This window comes from Astyanax mexicanus, chromosome 18, assembly GCF_023375975.1.
Source record: "Astyanax mexicanus isolate ESR-SI-001 chromosome 18, AstMex3_surface, whole genome shotgun sequence".
NCBI lineage: Eukaryota > Metazoa > Chordata > Actinopteri > Characiformes > Acestrorhamphidae > Astyanax > Astyanax mexicanus.
In genome coordinates, this window is record NC_064425.1 from 13416512 (window position 1) to 13438900 (window position 22389).

Sequence of the window (22389 nt, forward strand, 5' to 3'; positions counted from 1 at the left end):
CAATGTAGAAAATAAACTAAATAAAGTAAAACATTGAAGTAGAAGGTGTGTCTGTGTGTGTGCATATGTTTGTGTGTGTGTGTACACAAGCTGTGCAGGAAGTTGAGAAGCTCTTTTATTCAGGGTCACTTCCTCGCCGGCTGATGGGCAAGTCAAGCGTGACCCACTAGGGAGGTTAAAGGTCATGGTTTTAGTTCAGGAGCAGTAATAAGACTGGCCTTCTGCTCACCTCTCACCAACCCCTGAACCCCCTCAACCCACAGGCCCCGCAGAGCCCCAGCTAAAACCAACAAGGAGATTTTACATAAACACCAGCTGACCACAGCCCTCAGAAGCCCTTCCACCTCCTGCAGAGCGCAGACTACACTCAGTTCACCATACTCACCATACTCACCGTGCACACAGCCACGGGCCTAATGATCTGCTCATTATTTTCATTTTCACTTTAAGCAACTAGCCTTTCAACCAAAATGATTGATTGTGAAGTGTGGAAAAGGTAGAACTCACAATATTGCTGCAGTTAAATGTAACAGATTAAACAGATTATTTAAATTGTTTGAAAAACAGAACATTTCCATTGCCACAGATACAGGACTACAGTCTGTAATTATTATGTAACTACAGAGTACAGTGTGCTGTATGAGTTGGGTTGAGTTTTAAAAATGGAAAATGTGTGTAGAAACAAGATAACACCATCAAAATGTATAAATGCTGTAAATACTGATTTAAAACTCATTAGGAGATGATTAAGAGATGATCAAACACATCTCTATGTTAAAAAGTCCAACCAACAGAACCAGAATTCATTTTTAAGAGAATTAAGACTGACCAGTTCTAAAAAACACTTTACCGACCAAACAGAATTTGTTTTAGTTGAACAAAAATTTTACTGTAAAGCCCAACACATGTACAGGTAGCTGTGTGCATGTTTTCACTCTGAGGTTTTGTTGTGTGAAGATTTTGCAGAGCTAAATTTCACAAAAGCAGCAAATGCAAGAGTGCAAATGACACAGGAGCTAGAAGGTCCACTGCCTTCCTCTAAGGGTATTTTCACACCAGCACTATTTAATCTGGGTGAAACAGACTCTGGTTCATTTGCATTCTTGGTGCGATTCATTATGGCACGCGTGAATACAGTAATTTCACTCAGGTGTGGCCCAAAACAACCTTTCTTAATACAGTAAACTCCTCATGCTTAAGCTAAAAGGCTGTTCAGGTGCAGTTCAACCTGATTCATTACCCACACAATTACTACAGCTATAAACTAATGCCATCTCTGCTGCTCCTCATACTGTACAAATAAATTGCTGGTCCAGAAAACACAGAGCCATCTTATTGTACTTTTTATCCCCGCCCACACAAATTAACACACTACAGGCTTACATTACCCAATACCGCACCAACTGTACCACTTTACCCCACCAATGTACAGTTCTCACTCCCGCAATCAAACTGCAGGATCTGTACTGGAGGTGAACTGGCAGCAGGCTAGACCTCATGGCTCCTGCACTCAGATGTCAGGGGGGTCAGATGTCATTAACCCCGACTGACCCCACACTCCCCCTCCATCTCCACCTCCCACCTTATCTCTACTGTCTGCAGACCAGAGCTCAAACATCTGACAGCGTTACTCCAACCAGCGTCTCTGTTCCTCAGATATCAGATCACACTGATCTGGAGCTGCAGCATGTAGTCTCCACTTTCAGCCTGTACCAGAGAGAGTGAGAGAGAGAGAGAGAGAGAGAGAGAGAGAGAGAATGCGAGAGAGAGAGAGAGAGTGAGAGAGAAAATGAAGCTTTTATAGAGAGAGATTGCAAGAGACATTGCAAAAGAACAATAGAGAGAATGAAAGCGATTGCAAAAGAGAGAGACAGAGAGCGAGAAAAAGATTGCAAGTAAGAGAAAGATTGCGAGAGAGAGCATAAGAGAGAGATTGTGAGAAAGAAAAAGTCTGAAAAAGAGATAGATATTAAGAAAGAGAGAGATTGCAAGAGAGAGTGAGAGATTGAGAGGGAGAGATTGAGAGAGATTGAGAAATTGCAAGAGAAAGAGAAAGGAAGGATTGAGAGAAAAAAAAATATTGCGAGAGAGATTGCGAGAGAGAGAAAAAGAGAGAGATAGAGAGAGTGAGAGATTGTGTGAGAGAGATTGCAAGAATGAGACTGCAATAGAGAAAGAGAGATAAAGAGATAGATATTGAGCGAGAGCGAGAGATTGCGAGAAAGAGAGAGAGAGAGATGGAGAGAGATTGAGAGAAAGAAAAAGAGATTGCGAAAGATACACTGAGAGAGACTGCAAAAGACTGCAAGAGAGAAGATAGATTGAGAGAAAGAGATTGCGAGAGATAGATTGTGAGAGACTGCGAGAGGAAGACAACGAGAGAGAGAGAGACAGAGCAAGAGAGAGAGAGAGAGAGAGGGAGAAAGAGGGAGAGAGAGGGAGAGAGGGAGAGAAAGGGAGAGAGATCTACTCTGAACAGGAGATGAAAGGGGGAAAAATGTGTTAAATCACCATGTTCCAGTAAGAAGCAGCAGTTCTGTGGTGGATGTGGTGGATGCACCATCATATTGTGGCAGGAGAGAAAAGCTGCTTCTCCAGGTCTTTTCCTCCTCAGTCCTCGGCTGACCTTCTCACTGTAAATCTACCTTTGATCCTCAGTTCTTCAGACAGAGCGGCTCAGGAGAACTCTATAGTGATGGGTGGGCCACGTCTATCACAAACCACTGATAACCAAAGCACTGGTTAAAAATAATCTCACAAGATGTTCCTCAGAGGATATGTATGTTGTATGTTGTTATAGGTTTAATGCATGCTGGGTATTGTAGTCTTTAAAGTGAGAATCTGGGTCCAGAGCAGGCAGACTGACAGCATCAGGACTGACATATATTTTGTTATATTATTTACTGTATGTCTTCAAGACTCAACTATATTGGTTTTAAGAGATGCCATTACATGGGAAACAAACACTAGATAAATAAATCTAATACATATTATCAAGTTTTGACTCTGAGACACAAGAATCAACTGACAACAGACTTAACAATTAATTAAATTATACTAATAATTATAATTATGCAATGAAGAATTAGTTTACAATGTGTTTAGAGGCTTTTTGAATATAGATTTAATAGAATTAATGAAGCCACAGTTGAAAACTTTCTTAAAACATTTAGTTATAATATATTGCCAGTGATTGTTTAGATAAAATGTTCACAGTATGAATTTTAAAAGACATCAAATACTTTAAGGGGTGGATGCATCTTATCACAAAAAATCATTGCAGCTTTTAACATGTAATCTATTAAACCTTCACTTAAAAGGAGTGAGATTAAAGCAGCTTGTTCAGATCAGCAGTAAAGCTGATGGGTATTAAGTCGGTACTAAAACTGTCAGCGCTGCCTCAGTGTTAGTTGGTGGGCCTCATAAGGATGAGTGTATGGGAGGGGAAATGGGAGGGAAGACCAGGCAGAGGTGGAATGCATGAAGATGTGTTTGGTTATATTTAAAAATTGTGATAAAAGGAGTAATCTGGCAACACACACACATTTTCCCTTAAAAAATACAGGTAATTAGCTCAATGCTTGACTAGGAGTGGGGGAATCTATCGATATTGTGATATATCGTATCATATTGTATCGTTTCAGTCATATCACATTAATATGTGGCATAAACTTGACCCCCCAATTTGTCTGCAAATTCTGTGACAACACATTACTTACAAAATTGCTGGTATTTTCAGTAAAATAGACACAGTATTATGGATAATTGTTTAGAGCACAGTATCATGGAGATGTATTATCATGGGCAATGTATCGTGATATAGTATCAGTAGGTGCCCTAAGATGCTCGCCTCTATGTTTGACATATGTCATTTGCTTTACTAGTCAAAATGAACAGTTAGTTAATAATTTGTAGTAGTGCTGGGCGATATGGGAAAAATCATATATCACGATAACACTATATATAACAATATAAAACATTTGAGTATGTTTTCAGTTATTCTTCAAAAAATAGGACAAAATAATATATCATTGCTTAATTACTTATTCGATTTATTTATAAATAAATTAACAAACACGAAAATGAGGGTATTAAATCTGTAATTTCAGTTTGTTTTAGTTTTTTCTTTTAATTATCGTTTTTATTCATTTCAGTTAAGTAGAACTTTCACTTTCAGTTTTCGTTATTTCATTTGTTTTCTTTTTAACAATAATACTTGGTAACTTAGCTAACAAAAAGAAATAACAAAAAAAAATCAAAGAAATGAACAAAAACAACAATTTAAGAGCCGATCAAGTTGTACTAATCTCAAAGCAGTAACTTAACAGACAGAATATAAAGCTTAGCCTGCGCTATGAGACTCAACACCTATAAAACAGAAGGAGCAGCAGCAGCGTGACGGTTCTAGTGAAATAATTACAATTATAATTAAAATTATTATATGGTGGTAACAGTGACGTGCAGACGCTATGGCCCAATGTGCTTGGGCAACTGCCCTTTTGCCGCCCTTGGCTGATATTGCCCTTCCGAGGGAGGGGAAAAAAATAATATAGGCAAATATGATTTCATATTTCAACAAGATTTTCTTTATAAGTTTTGTAAAACAAAGTTTTCAGAGTCAATCATTCAGATTCAGACACCTCGAGAGGAGGGAGGGGTACGGGCGTAGCGGGGGACACGCAGCACGCCTCACTAGAAAAAAAACAAAAACGCAGTACACGACCGGGTGGCGCTTCAGCCGACTAGCAGAGACCCAAGAGGAGTTTGAAGATGCTGTGGGAGTAGAGCGACTGCCCTAAAGGTGAGCTTGAAATGTAGCCTTCACAGTATTACAAAACATGATCACAATCAATTTCTCTAAAATCCGATGTCGTCGAGTTTAGGACGCCCTTTCTTCAGGTTAGAGCAACTGCCCTTCAAGATTCCTGTGCATGTCCCTGGGTGGTAATACTGTATACCACCATATAATCTGACAATGCATGACGGTATGAAAAACTTTAATACCGCCCAACCCTAATTTGCATGAATAATTGATGAAATTACTGTAGAAACGACAGGGATGATAGAAGGTAAGTAGCACGATAGACACGTTTCTATCGTCCCCACGATAAATATATCATCATATCGCACAGCACTAATTTGCAGTATATAAACTTTAGATTTAACCACACAGTGCGGTGTGTTGTAATGATTGGAAGGGATTGTTCACGTGAAGAGATGTGACTCACATCCACACTCAATGCAGGAGACCCCACACCCACACCCCTCACCTCAGTACAGGGTTCTTTAGTTTTCATGGGATGTGCCAAAAGTCATGTGGCATGATACTACTGTAATTTCAATGTTCCATGAACTTCGCATTGTCAGTGTATACAGTACCAGTACACACACACACACACCAGCAGCAGCAGGCTACTGTAGCCTTCACGCTTCTCCAGTCACTGAGCTTTGAGCCTACGCAGAGCTAAAGCAGCGCTAGCAGAGCAGGGGAAGGAAGGAAGGCAGGGAGGGGTGGGATTGTTGGAATGCCGCAGTTGGACTTCCTCCAGAAGTTCCACTAGAGGCTGCTAGCAAAACTTCCCCACATGAGAGGCAGGAGGCTTACCTGCCTCCATTACCTGACCGTGCCCACTTAACACATACTCACTTTCATAGCTGCCTTCAGAACCCCGACATGAAAAGCTGCCTTGTTTTACGAGGAGCTGAGTTAAGTGTAATTAAACTGTAAACCTGAAATTATCTCAAGCACAGTTTATATAGGACTCTTCCTATATAAGAGACAGCAGGACTGTAGAGAAAGAGAGAGAGAGAGAGAGAGAGAGAGAGAGAGAGAGAGACAGAGAAAGAGAGACTGCAGGACTCTAGAGCGTCAGAGCGACTGCTGACAGAGACACTGAGCTTAAACTCCAGCCAGACCAGCACGACTAATGCTTTCCACTGCTGCAGATAAAAACTCCCATCTGACAGAGAGAGAGAGTCAGACAAAGAGAGAGTCAGACAAAGAGAGAGTCAGACAAAGAAAGAGTCAGACAAAGGCAGACAAATATAGTTTCAGGCAAAGTCAGATAAAGAGAATCAGACAGAGAGTCAGACAAAGAGAGAGTCAAAAAGAGGCAGACAGAGTGTCAGAATCAAATAGTCAAAGAGAGTCAAACAAAGAGCATCAGAATCAAAGAGAGTTAAAGAGAGCCAGACTAACAGCATCAGAATAAACAAGAGTCAAAGAGAATTAGAATCAAAGAGAGTCAAAATGAACTAGAATCAAAGAGAGTCAGAATCAAAGAGAGTCAAAAAGAATCAGAATCAAAGAGAGTCAAAAAAAATCAGAATCAAAGAGAGTCAAAGAGATTCCGACAAAATGAGTCAGACTAAGAGCGACAGAATAAAAGAGAGTCAAAGGGAGTCAGAATCAAAGAGAGTCAAAGAGTGTCAGACACAGTCAAACAAAGTAAGAAATAGAGAGTCATACAAAGTCAAATAAACAGTCTAACACAAAGTGAAAAAGAGTCAGACAAAGTCAGACAGACACAGATAAAGAGTAAGTGAGTTTGTGTAGGAAATAAAGGACACGTCTGTCTGTCTGTCTGTCTGAAGAGGAGTTCCTCCGCCTCTCTGAGGTCCAGCAGTGTTTAGGAGGAGTTTACAGGCAGAGGGCTGTGCCGTCTGGAGGTGCTGGTGAACACAGGGAGGTATTGAGCTGTGCTGATGTGGAGAGCAGTGAATAACGCAGTGCACATGCAGGCCTGACCGAGCTGCTCAGCTGCTGGAAAGAAGGACAGAGGAAGTGAGTCACAGACAACAGAGCGAGGGGGGGTGCGGGGCAGCCTGGACAACCAGAAACCTCATAAAACCAAGAAACAACAAACAATCTGATGCATCTCAGTCTGGATCCTCTGGCCTCTCAATCATTGCATGCTTTTAGTTGTATTAGAATGGGTTTTAGTTGTATGAGGAGGAGTTTGAGTTATAATAGGAGTAGTTTTAGTTGTACTAGGAGAAGGTTTGCTTGTCTAAAGAGTCAAATTTATATACTATATATACACAGTAACTATATATAACTGTGCATTTTGCACCTCTACTAGCACCAATATTTTGATTAAGAGAAAAAAGAGAGAGAGAGAGAGAGAGAGAGAGGGAGGGAGTGCGACAGTGCTGGTGTTTACAATATGTAGTTCAAAAGTAAACAGTGGTGAAAGGAGGTATCTACGGCATCTGAGTGTGTACGCAAACATTCCACACCACAGTCTGGCCAGAGTAAGAACACCATAAAGAAATTCATATTGTCCAGCAGGTCAGCCTATTCACCAAGTAAAACCAATAAACAATTAAAGAGGTAATCAGGCATGGGGCACAATATTACCATTTTTAATGCGTCATAAACTTAAACCTAACACTTAAAACATGAACCTGTAACTTAAAAGTTACAAGTTTCAAACCAAAATAATTAGTACAGCATTGAGGTGCTCTTATCTTGGGAGCTGTTAACTTGTAGTTTCTGTGGCTCCAGCTCCAGGCTGGAACTTATCCTGTGCAAAAGAGGAAACTCTTGCTCTTCCTTTCCTGGAGCAGTCCTGATGAGTGCCAGTTTCATCACCATAATGGTTTTATGGTCTTTTTGCAACTGCACTTGAGAATATTTTTAAAGTTCCTGAAATTGTACGAATTGACTGACCTTATTTTTTTCTTAGTCATTTTTTCTTTACTTAGTTGATTAGTTCTTGCTGTAATTTTACACACAATACACCAATTGGGCTATTCATTGTATACTAACTTTACTTCTTCATAACTTTGCAACTGATGCTTTCAAACACATTAAGAGGAAATGACTTCAAGTAATTAACTCTACCTCATAGACCTGATTGAGAAAATGCAGACAAAGTTGTCATCTATGCAGTTGCTACTTTGAATAAATGTCAAATATAAAACATTCTGGTTTGTTTATCATTGTTTGTTTACTAAATAATTCCATCATTTTTCTTCATAGTTTGGATGACTTTGATTCGACTGCTACTGTATTTAAGTACACACACAAATGCCTGAAATACCAAATGCAATCACTGTAGATTATATAAACTAAGGCTTTCTCAACACTAAGCGGCAGGTATGCTGTAAAGGTGGTAGTAGTCAGGGATGTTGGGGTCAGTCATAATTAAATGAAAACACATTCACAAACTTCTCCTGGTTCTTCGTAATCAGGTTACAGAACTATTGAAATGGAAAACATCTAAAGCTCAGTCAAAGCTCCAAACTCCAAACCCGTAACAAAGAACCTCCACCAGCATTCTGCCTGCAATAGTGTTCTGCCTGCCATACCTCTGTACCAACAACAACATAATCAGATTTCACACAACACAGCTACCCCACATTCACTCCAGCCTCTCCCGTCACACCCCCACACCTCCTCTACACCCCCACCCCCCATACAGACCAGCAGAATACAGCACACAGCCAACAACAGAGGCACGACGCCTGCCTGCAGCCGGCAGATCTAATTAAACACCGTTCCACCTTAACAGGATTGGGGGAGCCGAATGCTTCCTGTGCACTGTTGACTGGCGCCCGCACTAACCCGGCCGGGCAGCTTCAGAATTCAACGTTTCCTACAAAATGCATGCACTGCCACATTCAAGTGAAGCAGACACCTGCACACAAACACTGTGGCCGTATTCCCTGCGGCCATGTTTCCCCCGGGGCTGGAGAACACACACAGCTGACCACGAGTTAACAGTGTTCACTGTTACGCAATAACAGGCTTAAGGTCACCTCAGTGAAGGGCTGATGAAGTGTAATACTTCTGAACAAATGAGACTGTGGGCCCTATTTTAGTGGTCGGTAGCCGAGCCGTCAACTGTGCACCGTGCAGCTTGATTAAGGGAGTGTCAGTGTGTCGTCGCTATCGTAACGTCCTTCTCGTGTGGCTCCAAATGAAGCACAAAAGACATGCACTAATTCTCTTAATTAATCATGGGTGTGTTTTGGGTGAACGTGAAATCAGCGCCTCTACTTCCTGCAGAGACTGAGAAAAGCACATCTCCCACCTACAATCCTCACCATGATTTACAGAGGGACTGTTGAAGGCATCCTGAGCATCTGGTTTGGGAACTGCAACACTTCAGACCTCAAGACCCTACAGCGAATAGTGAGGACACCTGAGAAGATCATCAGAGTCTCTCTCCCTCCATCTCAGAGATCTACACCACACGCTGCATCCTCAAAGCCACCAGTATTGTGGACGACCCGACCCATCCCTCACACGGACTCTTCGCTCTGATGCCGTACGGCAGAAGATACAGGAGCATCCAAGCCTCCTCTACCAGTCTCTGCAACAGCTTCATCCACCAGGCAGTCAGACTCCTCAACACACAGAGACAGAGCTGAACCCACCACCACTACTCATCCTACACACTCATACAGAACTGAACTGAACCTCTTGAAAAAAAGCAATCAGCGTATCACTTGTGTCACTTTATTTAAGAGCCAGGTGCACTCTGAGTTTGGCAAATTGCTATTTTAATGGCGCAGTGCTTCTGCGCTTCTCGGCAGAGGAAACTGAGCTGCTGTGAAGCTCATTTACAGGAACAGCAAATTTTATTTTATTTGGTATTCTGTTTGCTGTTCATCATGTGTGTGTTTGACTAGTGGAGGTGTATGAACAGCGCATCTGTGTAGCTAAGATAGGTTTCTGACTGATGACTGTTGTCAGGGTTTTAATCAATCAGTTGCGCAATACGCCAGAAATTTACCTGAATACACCTCAATTCCAGACTATCACACCAGTTAGTGTAGATATATTCGTAAACTCTGTCGCTATTTTAACAGTGTGTGTGCAAAGTGTGAAAATAGACTGCTGGTCGAGTGTAAGATAGCAATGAGCATCTTAGACTTAAGTTTGAGCAGTATTATGGTAACATGTGACATTCAGAACTTAAGTCTTTTCACCCTATTTCATGGGAGGGAAGTTGATTACAGTTTAATTATGAGAAATGTACTTAGATAATCATACACACATTCCATTTCTGACCAACCAAGAATACAGCAGTGATGGGCTTTCTATTATTTTTCATTTTCTAATAAATAAGCACCCAGACTGACCTTAACCAGCTCAGCTCTATTCCCCAGATCATACTCCTCATAAATAATGACTGCTCATCATAAATACCATCCCTCCTCTGTGACCTGGTGAACTTCTGTATTTATTATCCGTATTCAACAACACATAATCCAGCCGATGCTAATGTTAATGTATGCAACTCGCTGCTGCTCATCCTGACTGTAAACATTTCAATTTGCATATAGTTGTGGTAATGCAGCTGTATGTGTTTTTAAAGAAACTGTTCATGGTGTACAGACAGTCATGTTAAAATGAATGTCTATAGCATTTTTTAGGCAAAAATTTATCTCGCCAGCAAATGAGATTTACTTCAGATTGCATTAGAACAGATGCAGGTAACAGGGGTGGGCAATATGGCTCTAAAATAATATTATAAGTATTTTTTGCAATAACAGTGTTCTTGCTGATATTGATATTAATTTCAAGAATTTCAAGTTTTAGTTTTGTATTAATATATATTATACATTCAGTAGAAAAAAAAAATAGAAAAATAGAATAAAAACTTAAATATAACTTACCAATTGTCTAATTTGCAAACAAACAAAGTAAATACAGTAAAGAGCAAAACAAATATAAAATAGATAAATATTCCAATATCACAATACATTTGTTTTTTTTTACTTAGTCAGAATTGTTGGCGATATGGTGTATAAAGCAATACTGCACAGCCCTAACATGTAAACATAGAAGCTAATTTTGAAAAAACTAGTTAATTAAATAGCTAAATCATGATTCCAGGTTTTTCCTGGATGTTTCCAGCAAAGGCCCCAGTAGATATGTTTAATTTCATGAGCAGCTCACCTGATTTAACATCATTTAATGAATAATCCATAATATCCATAATATGAACATGGAGAATGTGAGTGTGTGAGGGTGAAATAGCAACAGGAGTCTAATTTCCAAACAATGAATACATTTTTTCTGCCCCACCAGCTCCTTCCTAGACATAAAGCTCACTCGAGTTGCCAGATTGACACACAGTGGCACGCATCAACAAATCTTATTCTGTAACTGATTAGTGAATATATATAGGTTTTGGTGTCTCTTCTATTACGCTAGCTGTGGTTGTAAATTACCCAGCTGTGTGGTAAGCAACCTTACTGAAGCTCAGTGATTACATGTTGAGCTGTAAAACAGCCACAGTATGGTGCACACAATCCTGCAGACAACATGTAGTGCAGCAGTTAGGGTAAATACAGTAGTTTCCCAAGCCCTTACATCTATGAAAAATGTGCCGCTTTTAAGTGGTGTTGGTTTTTAGTTAGGGAAGCACAAGGATATAGAAATATTTTTAGAATCATCAACATCGAATGGGTTTACCTATATTTCAAACTGATGATTGATGTATTTACTGTATGATGGACAAGGATAAAGCAATGATGCTGATGCAATAATCCTGCACTACTATAATTGATTTAAGCTAAATTTAAGTTATTTTTGATTAGATGTCAAGTTACATAAAGTTAAACCAGGACGTCGATTATTAGACATGTACATGTGTAATATCAGATTTCAGCATCTGTGCATCTCTAATTTCACTAAAACTTCTTGTTTTCAAACATGAGCGAACAGTTATCAACGTTAAAATAATAAATAATACTGTACAAATTGTATGTTAATTCTAATAGCAACATTTTTTTCAAAATAACAACATAAAAATACATTTTAAAAGTCAGAAAGATATCTTTTGGTCTACAAAATCGAGTGGAACCACAACAATATCAGTTTCTCTGTTTCTAAAACTGAAAGGCAAATATTTTGTCACTTCACATCAGATTTGGAATCAGCTTAGTGAGCCTCTGAGCCTAAACCCTGCACAGTATAAACAGCAGCATGAAGATTTGGTTGTAGGAAAAGCCCACCCTGCAACGCGAGAGCTGCTTCTGCTCAGTTCTGTTTATGACACTTCGCTGCACTCCAGACAAGGCTGTGGTAGCGACTTCCAGCCGGAGCTCGCCTCGAGTCGCTGCGACTGAGCGGATGTGAGGGAACAGCATTGTCAAACATTATTTACAGCGAGTGACAGAAAACTTACCGCAGGCAGAACCGCACTGCCGGCTCTCTGCTACTATATGTCACTTTTGTTCACCCCAAGCTTTAAAGATTGTTCATTTCATTCCTGACAGTCGATGCTGCTTCAATATTGCCTCCACAAATCCACATCTGCACTTTAAACAGCATCAAATATATTCATGAAACTGTCAGAGCTAGTTTGTTGAACAGATAAGAAATATCATAAGCGTATACACTGCAACACAACCTGCTATTAAGCTGCTCTATAAAACAAAATTACACAACTAAAACAAATAAAGCACATACTCAAGAAGTTGGCTACTCAAACTAAAGTGCCTATTTGTTTGCTGTGATAAACTCTGACATTGCGAGTCATGATTAGTGAAAAGGAAAACAAATCATTGAATCTGGTGTAACACATGTGGGATTTGAGACCCTACATATTATAAATAAAGGCAGTGACTAACTTCGCCTGATATTTGTGCTTTTACCCCTCCATAATGGCATTCAGTGCTTGGACCCCAGTAGTCGCCAATGGCAATCACTGGGGTTCAAGCACTATACAGAATAGAGGAGCTAAAAATCACAAATATTGGGAACAGCAATTTGAAGACTGATAGTCAAGATGCTCAAAATGCTCAAGAGTTATTCCTTCTGATAGCTAAATGTTAGCTTACAGCCTTTCTTCCTGTATTAACCCAGTTTCTCCCAAAAACTACAGCAAACATCAATGCTCAGGAAACATGTTTTTCTTTTGATTAATAGGTCATGTCTAATAGGTAATGTTTAAAAATTAAATACATACAGGGCTGTACTTAAATCTGTACCCAAGCCTTCTGCCCATACTCAGTGTTCACTTCATCCACATATGTTCATAATCTCTGAAATATTACAGATATAGACACACTAGAGCACTACTACTGGAAATTACAGGTGCAGTGAAGCAAATGGTTCAAGTTCTTTCTCTCAATAAACTACCCAAGTTTTAAAAAAATCAGTCAATCCAAAAAAAATCAAGAACTTTGAAAGTATCCTCAAGTGCAGTCACCGCAAACACCAACAAAAACGTTATAATGATGAAAATGGCACTCATCAGGCACTCAAGGGTTACCTCTGGTTACACAGGATAGGTTTATAAGAATTTTCAGCCTTAGCCTTAGAAACCACAAGTTCACAGCCCTCCTTAATAAGCCCTCCTTAATAAGTTACTACATGATTCCTTATGTGTTCCTTCATATTCTGAATCACTTCACTATTCATTTACTATGTAGGAAAAAATACAAAAATAAAGACATTGAATGAGAAGGTGTGTCTAAACTTTTTACTGGTAATGTACATTAAAAACAACTTAATACACTGAAAAAAAAAAAGTTTAATTTTATGGCACCTTCAAACTCATAGAGCATGGTTTCCACTGATACTCTAGTATGCTCACTCTCTCTTTTTCTCTCTCTCTCTAAAGCACAATGTCTGCTTGTGTAGCCTCTTCAAATGCTGCTGGGTGGTCCGGCTAAATCTCAGGGCCCACTGAACATGCCAGGCTGGATCGGTGCGGCTTAAACTGGACAGAATGCGGTGGATCGAGGATTTTTTTAAGGGGTGGTAAATAACCAGAAATCTCACCCCCACGTACTAAACAAACTGCCCAGTTTCTGCATTATTCTCATTAATGAGGACATGAACAATACCATCAGCCTGACCGGCTGGGGAAAATAAGTCAAGTGATTCCCGGCAAACAGCAGAACAGTGGCTGGAAATAACGGACAAAAGAAACACTGATGGCTGTTTTCACCTCACGATCTCAATCTGAAAGGCCTTCAGTTCTGACTGAGCTTTCAAACAGCTTTCCAATCTCTATATCTCCTTCTCTCTTTCTCGGATCCTTTATTTTATTGCCTTTTTATTCTTTTTTTAAAATCACAGATCCTAAATGTAATGGTGTTTGGCCTGTGTGATGTCTTGCACAGGAGATAATGATGAGCAATTGATTGTCTGGACTTAACATTCATGCAAAGCAGGAAGCAGACTGAACTGAAGTATAGTTAGCATGCAGAGGTGTCAAGTAACTAAATCCAAATACTTTAATACATTACTTAAGTAGAAATGTATGTTATCTTTACTTTAGTGGAGTAATTATTGTATTATACTCACACTCATGAAAGCACCAGAATCTATGCCCTTTCAGATTTGGTTTAACCTAAAACTCCGGTCATAATGATTTGGATCTTATCACAGCCTCCCCACATAAAATGAACTGCAGCATGAAAAGAAAAAAGTATAAATAAATATCCTAAAGCATTATTAAAATAAAATTGTCATTTTGGGATTTAGATCTTAGATATTGGATTTATGAGGTAGAATCACCTGGAATGGCTTTCAGTTAACAGCTGTGCTGAACTCGTCAAAGACTTAATTACTTGAATTCCTTGCCTCTTAATACAGTGAATAGCCCTATTTGAGTAATGTTCCAATTCATATTATGGCAAAAATTGCTCAACTAAGAAAAGAAAAAAAAAAAATTGAAAGTATCCTCAAGTGCAGTCACAGCAAAGACCATTAAAAGGTTATGGTGATGAAACTGGCACTAATTTTACCCCAAACATAGTCACATATTTAATATTTACACAACAATAAAAACAACTTAACACACTGAACAAATATTTCATGGTGGCGGGAAATACAGGTGTGCTACTTACTTATTAAAACCCTGACAACAGTTAACAGTCAGATGCCCAATCCTATCTTAGCCATGATGAATTACATCTGGAACAACTGAAAGTGATACTGTAGTTCTCTAATCCCAGATCTCCACTCAATTGTCTGACCTCATTTTGAGCTTGCTAGCAGACACAGCTTAACACTAGGGGTAAAAACTGAGTTTCCACATTATACAGCATATTATCCAACATTCCAGGCTGGGGGAAATTCCAGACATTTGGAGAGCTAATGACGGGGAAAAGCAGTCAGCAAATGCATGCAAACCAGAGGCTTTAATTGGCTGCTGCAATTTGCTAATGTCCCCTGATGTTGTGGGACAGGATGTTTGCTGACTGACCTCAGCTCCAGTGAAGCCAGCAGCACATGTCCAGGCCGGCGATCGTGCTCACGGACAAACGCCGGAGCAGGATGGAGCTTTGGGTCGACTCCTGCACAGCTGGCCCGCCACATGGCACCCAGAGAGAGAGGGGATTTTAGCTTTATAATTTAAAGTATTTGCTTAATTGCAATAGTGATGCCTTCTATTACCAGAGCCTGTGGTCAGGAGCACACACACACATATACACACACATATACATATATACAATCCTTCTGCAGACACTGCTGGTGGGAATTGGTTAAAAATAAAGCAGGACATCCTGCACACAGACCTGCACTGTGCTGATTAGTGCTGGGCGATATGGGAAAAATCATGTATCACGATATGGAATTTTTGATATCACGATAACAATATATATCATGATATACCACACATGTTTTCAGTTATTCTTCCAAAAATATGACAAAATAATATCATTGCTTACTTTTTTCCAACTTTGTTTCAAAGTGACATTAAACCAAACTTTCACAAATGAGAATTACTACCTTTTAGTGCAGCAATATATATGTATTAAATGAAAACAGATGAGGTAGATGCAGTAGCTAATTTTTTCAAAAGAACAATGCGTCTCCATTGTTCAGCTCTCATGAGTTTAATAACGTAAAGCATGTCTCAAACAGGTGTGTTGGCGCGTGTCCGTCAAATAACATAAAGCAGCGTCATGTCGCAAAACCACATTATGAAGCTTTTTTGGCGAAGATTACTTTATTATCACTTATATAAACCAAATTTATGCAAAGTGACCACGCCAATACATTTCAACGTAGCCTACTTTATATATTTGCATGAATATTGTACGAATATGATGAAATTACTGTGGAAAAGATAGGGACACTTTTCTATCGTCCCCACGATATTTATCGTCATATCGCACAGCACTAGTGCTGATTTACTAATGAACCAAAACTATTCCTCTCTAGTGTGGAGTCGCTCCCCTGTGCAGCTTTAAAAGCAGGCTTGGATTGGAATGTTTGGAACTTTTCTGCACTTTGCTCCTCAGCACTGAGACCCCGCTCTGAAACTTTATGTCGTCAAACAGTTTGTGGCCGAGTTGCTGTGGCTTCAAACTAGGTGTGTATCGGTACAGAAAATTCACGGTTCGGTTCACACCTCGGTATACCGCAAATTTCTGGAGTTAAAAAACATTGTTTTTTTTTGCGATTATATATATCACGATATTAAACAATGCACAACACGCTGCGTCACTAGCCCCACTCAAAACCCGAGCAAAACAGCAAAACAATGATAATCAACAATAAGGTAAATACGAGTCTTCTCAGGCAGCAGCAGCCTGTCACTCACACAGACACAGAGACAGCGCTATTCATTTAGAAAATTACATTACAACACTGTTTCTACTTCTTGTATCAAGAATCAAAACATGACATGTTTGATTTAAATAAGAAAAGAAAAATAAGAAAACTGGAGATGACAACAAAGAATAATCCAAATCAGATAACAATAGAGTTTTGTGATGCACAACAACAAAAACATTAAAGGAAGTAGTATCAGTAATAATAGCAGCAGCTGTAACAATAGTAATAGTAGAGGCAGCATTATTAGGATCTACTGTTTCTTGACATGTCGAGGACTGGAAGCATCAGCAGATGTAATTAAACAGATTTAATAATAAGTTGCAACACAAGCGGACATGGCAACAGCAAGCAAACAAAAAAGCCTGCGTTCATTGTTCTCAGATTAAAGGCAAGTCAAAGATTACGAAGATTATATAAATATGAGGATTGAGATATTCTGTTAAGGCCTAAAACTTAAAATAAAAATGCATTAGTCAATTCACAATCTGACATTGTTTCAGGATGCAGTTTATATAGCAATGTACTTTTATATAGTGGTCTATCTGATTCAAATTGTTATAAACTCATCTGAACAGAACAGCTTTCTGCAATATCAGTTTCACACATTTCAACTTTACAATAACATTTAAGAAGTGATATACTGCACACGTCTAATGGCATGCAGGCTAAAGGCAGCACATCGCTGGACTTGGATGACCTCTAGCCTCCCCATTTCTCCACCCATGAAACGAGAGCCAAAATGCAATCTCTTTCAAATTACAGCTCTGCATTTTCCTGACAGCTCCTGCCTAATCACGCTAGAAAGTTCCTCTTCCATTCTGGGCCTCTCGCTCCTTGACTGGATTTATGATGGTAAAAGCTGCCAGGAAGAAAACAGAGGACGTAATTCAATTATTTCTACTGCATTAGTGGACATTCCTGGGTTGAGGCTTGGAGCTATGATGGGTAGGGTGTTGTAGGATACAGTAGTGCAGCACAGATATGGATCAGCAATACTCTTTGGGCGCTATTGTTCATCCTGAGTAAAGCGTGTCGTCCTCATTGCGATCTTACACTCTGTCAACAGTCTTGTGCTTATCCCTACCTGAAATATATCTAAGCTGATGGGCGTGGTGGTCTGGAAGTGAGGTGTGCTGAAGTAAATAGGTGGCATGTTTCTATCTTCGTGGTGGGAAATACAGGTGCGCCATTGACTTATTAAAACCCTGACAACAGTCAACAGTCAGCCGCCCAATCCTATTTTAGCAATGCAGGAGCGCCATGCGTTACACACACACAAAAAAATAAATAAATGCACTGCACCTAGCAAATCCAGCTTTTAAATCAACAATAAACAGCCAAAGTCAGAGCGCTCCTGCCTCTTAAATTGAATGTTAAGTGTTTATTTTTTGGTTTATTAAAACACAAACATGATTAATTATGAAAAATAGTGCATGCCTTCTGTGCATTTCAAGCCATGCAATACACATTTTTGGCACCCTCACGAAATCAAAGACACACAGACACGCATTAAATACAGCTGTTCAATCCGCAATTGACCGGTGCACTATAGATCGTTAAAATTGTGCCCAAAGTGTGTAAGAATTCTTCACAACATCGCCCTTGGAATGTGAATAAATTATGTCTGGAACTATTAAATGTTTTCATATTTAAATATTCTCTAGTCATATTTCCACACCACCACATACAGAATAAACACTGGCATTGCTTTTAACAGCTTAAAGCCCAGAAGGACTACAAGACAGATACTGAGTTTTCAGCTAAGTTTTTTTTCCCCATGACTTCCCTACCAATATTAAATAATGATATAATATTTATATAATAATATACAATAAGGTGAAATGCCCTAATAATTTATTTCAATCAATAAAATCTTTAAGAAGCATTAAAAAAAAATACTGCATTTGTAAAGTTTGTACATAGCTATAGTAATTATTATCTGGGAAATAAATCAAGCTAAACTGCAACTGAACAGCCATTTAGCTAGAATTAAAATAGTATATTTAATAGTCAGGCCAGATCAGGGCTGGATCACATTTAAACCACAAATAGAATCGTTCCAGAGTTGGTTGGGACCGGAGTGAGCCCATCTCCACTCACGGGTCTTGGTACGGTTGTTTTGAGCCGAACCCGAATGCCATTACTGATTTTACACCTGCTGAAACCAAACCGCATCAAGAATACAAACCAACCAGAGTCTGTTTTCACCAAACCAAATAGTGCTGGTGTGAAAACGCCCTGAAATTACATCAACAAGGTTTTTAGATTGTGTGTGTGGGTGTGTTATGTATGTATGTATGTATGCATGCATGTGTGTGTGTGTGTGTGTGTGTTTATTGGGGTCAGGAGTGCAGGCAGCAGTTCCTGTTCTGTAGGCCAAAGCAGCAGATCATCAGCAGGCTGCTTCATCATCACTCCAACACGTAATGGCAGGCTAGCAGAGCACCAGGGCCAGCGATCAGCCGGAGGCCAGCTGGCTGCAGAGCTTTCCATCATTTAGAGAGAACTATTAGCCAAACCCTATAGCAATCTGCTGGCTATCAATAGCATGCAATTTAAGCTGGCAGGCTCTCACTGAAAGCAACAAATTACACAGAAAGAGCTCACTGCAACCGTTATAATGTGGGTTCGCTTAGGATAACTCCTCTTCCAACAGAGAAAACACACTCCTTTCCTTATTTCCTCCTTACTTGGTCTGGAAAGACATCTAAAACTCTCCCACAAAACACTGTAGATTCAGTAACAGAAAAGGAAATGTTTCCCTTCCTGTCACTGTGAGGACATTTCATCTCACCAAAGATGTACAGTAGAATAGTGTACAGAACATACATATACTAGTGCATCTCAAAAAATCAGAGTATCATTGAGAAGTTACTTTATTTCAGTGATTCAGTTTAAAATGTGAAATTCATATTATACACAGAGTTACACACAGAGTGATCTGTTTTAAGCATTTATTTCTTTATTGTTGATGATTATGGCTTACAGACAATGAAAACCCAAAAATCAGTATCTCAGAATTTTTTTGGGGATATTATATAAGACCAATTGGTACTTTTGGCAGTGTGGGCAGTGTGCCACGTACTGCTGGAAAATGAAATCTGCATCTCAATAAAAGTTGTCAGCAGAGGGAAGCATGAAGAAGATTTTCCAGGAAAACTGGAGTTTCCCTCTGCTGACAATTTGTACAGAGATGCGGATTTCATTTTGCAGCAGGTCTTGGCACACTGCCCACCCTGCCAAAAAAGTACCAATTGGTCTTATATAATATTCAAATTTTCTGAGACACTGATTTTTGGGTTTTATGAGTTGTATGAGTTTCACATTTGGAACTGAATTACTAAAATAAATTAACTTTTGAATGATGTAAATTTTTTTGTGATGCACTTAAAGCAGGGGTGTCCAAACTACGGCCCGCGGGCCATTTGAGGCCCGTTTCCTTTTTTGGATCGGCCCGCGAGGTATTTTAGAAATAGAATGAAAGTTGGCCCGCTGTTAAGCAGGTTTTTATAATGTGAGATTCAAAGTTTGAACGCTAGGTGTCAGAAACGGGCCAAAGAGTCTAAAAGCGGAGAGAGTGCGCAGTTATAGCACAGGAAAACGGGCAAAGAGTCTAAAAGCGGAGAGAGTGCGCAGTTATAGCGCAGGAATACGGGCCAAAGAGTCTAAAAGCGGAGAGAGTGCTCAGTTCTAGCGCAGAAAAACGGGCCAAAAAGTTTAAAGCGGAGAGACACTTCAGCCGAATATCACTTAAATATGCTGATATCACCACTGGTTAAAAGGCTTGTCTGCATATCAAAACCCTCCACAGTCCCAGTTCTCTATAGACCAGAGTCATTGGGACTGTTCTGTTCTGTTCAACACACATAAAACACAAGAATGCTGAGTCAGGGTTCAGGGTTGGTTAAGATTAAGAGAACATCACATCTGGAGCAGGGCGAGCAGCCAGGCTTTTAAGCAGAGTCATCCTACCATCTACAGATCTTCTCCATCTATTCCCACATGACCATCGCAGCACACGTTTCACATCCACTCCAAGCCTAGACATGCTCCCTTCTTTACCGCCCCAGCAACCCGCCTTCATCTGCAATTACCTCCAGCCACTCGTCATCATGCTGACGGACCAGGGCATGAAGCAATTTACAGCTTAACAGAACAAATGAGCGAGTTATTATAGTGTTAATCATGCTGAACAGAGAAGCAAAGAGTAGAGAAAATGAGAAATGGAAGAAAATGGCAGAGGATGTGATCTAAGGGCTGAGTTTAATCCAGTTTAATCTGTCTAAAGTGTCCAAAGTTTCACAGGCCCTCATTTGTAATTTTGTCAGGAACCTCAGAAAGAACACTCATGGTCTTAGCATGCTCATAATATCATCTACTCGCCTTCAATTTTACCACAAGAACTGCTACACTGACATACCAAAGGTCCCTTTGGATAGGGACTCTACTGCGTCCCATGACTTTTTTCATGTCTCATGGAATCTCCATCAAATATAGACTATAGTGATTTCTGCCAGAGTTGTTTATCTGTTTGCATGAACAACTCTAGCCAGACACCTTCAGTCATGATCAGCACCACCCTCTGCAATGTCTGCTTGAGTTGGTAATGCCTTTAACTACATATTCCCATATTTCCAACTTCTTAAATCTTTGCCATCCATCTGCCACCCAATATCAGGCCTTGTTCCAACTCACCGAAGGGAGCTTTCTCTTATATATGCGTTGTCCACTGTGGGTGGTAATACCTTCAATGACATATTCCCATATTACCATGGATCATGGAATGTTCAACGCCTGCAAAAAAAGAAGGTTAATTGAATGTCCCGTCCATCTGCCACCCACTATCAGGCCTTGCTCCAACTTCAATAATTCACACTGTACTTGGCATGAGCATTCTGGTCCTTATAAGCAAATCTACAAAGTCTACAAAGCTGGTGGACAGTTATCACCAGTCACACAAGAACAGTCTCCCATCTCTATGAATGGGGAGAGACCAAGATGCTGGAAAATTACCGTTTTAAACCCTTATTTTAAACCTCAAACATTTTAGAACATATAAGGTACAAAAAAGAGAGTTTTTTGGTTTGTTCTGGCTACTGCACTTGCACAGATCTCCACATCTCAACATAGCATGCTGACCCTCCTATGATAATTACCACAAACTGCCTTGTCCATTGTGGGTTCTACGTCATATTCTCATAGAACGAAAATTTGTAAATTTAAAATGTCCTATCCATCTGGCAGCCACTATCAGGCCTTGCTCCAACTGCAATAATTCACACTGTATTTGCCATCAGCATTCTGACTGGCGTGCAACCTCACCAAAGTCCTTACAAACAAGTCTACAAAGCTGGTGAATCTGTGTGGTTTTCTCTGTGTACTTGCACTGATCTCCACATTAAGGGAAACTTTCTCCTATAGCATGTTGACCATCCTAATCTGATTGGCTCATTTTTTTTAAACGGCATGTTGAGAATTGGTCTTGAGCTGGTCTTTTCATTAACAATGTCTTGGACCTTACTCACAAGATAACAGCTCACAACGTACACAGGTGTGGGCCTTCCTAAACCATTACCTGCTCAGGTTATGAACTGCAAATTATGGCTGTCCAGTGAATAAAATTTATCTCCAAAACAGCCAGTCAGTCAATGTAAAAGAGTTTATTTCAGGTCATTTTGGAGAATTTCTATTGGTCCGTTTATCAAGACATTTTGACACAGTGTAAGCGACAGTTTGTGTGTTCAAATTATGCAGTAAACTTAAAATTATTAAAAATGGAGGTAATATGAAACAACCAAAACATGGTTGGTTAAACAGTAAAACACAGAGTATCGTTTAGCTGATTCAGCTGC

General features: G+C 39.7%; 1 protein-coding gene across 2 annotated transcripts in view; it reads right to left on the reverse strand.

The window, feature by feature from the left end:
• The window catches only part of nxn (nucleoredoxin), a 101139-nt gene that overhangs the window by 46969 nt on the left and 31781 nt on the right, over nt 1-22389 (reverse strand). The gene's annotated exons all lie outside the window — the stretch shown is intronic.